The sequence below is a fragment of the Triticum dicoccoides genome, chromosome 7A, assembly GCF_002162155.2.
Source record: "Triticum dicoccoides isolate Atlit2015 ecotype Zavitan chromosome 7A, WEW_v2.0, whole genome shotgun sequence".
Lineage (NCBI taxonomy): Eukaryota > Viridiplantae > Streptophyta > Magnoliopsida > Poales > Poaceae > Triticum > Triticum dicoccoides.
The window spans coordinates 625,609,444-625,609,849 of record NC_041392.1 but is presented as its reverse complement, the minus strand read 5'-3'; positions in this window follow the sequence as shown (position 1 = coordinate 625,609,849).

Here is a 406-nt window from a genome sequence, read left to right as displayed (position 1 = left end):
GACCCGCTCCTCACGCCCGGCCGTGCCCTATGCACGTGCACACTCGCCGCCACCCCGTGCTGAGGCTCCGCGCGCGCCGTGCTCGCCCACCGGCCGCCCGCGCCGTCCGCGGCTTGCGTGTGTCCGCCCCATGCTCGCGATGCTCCCCTCGCCCCGATCGCTATTGCGTCCGCCGCCGCTCGCCGTCCCGCCATTTGCCCGCGCCGCGCCTTCGCTCCCCGCCCTGGCGCCACCCCGACGTGGCCTCGCCGCTGCCGCTGTCGTCCCAGGCGGCCGGGCTTGCCGTGCCCATGGCCGGCGCCCCCCTGTCGATCTGGGCATTTACCCAATCGGGCCGGGTTCCTGCGCCCGTAACCTGCGCGCCCGCATACCAGCAGTGCCCGAATCGCTGTGGCCCTCTGGGCCA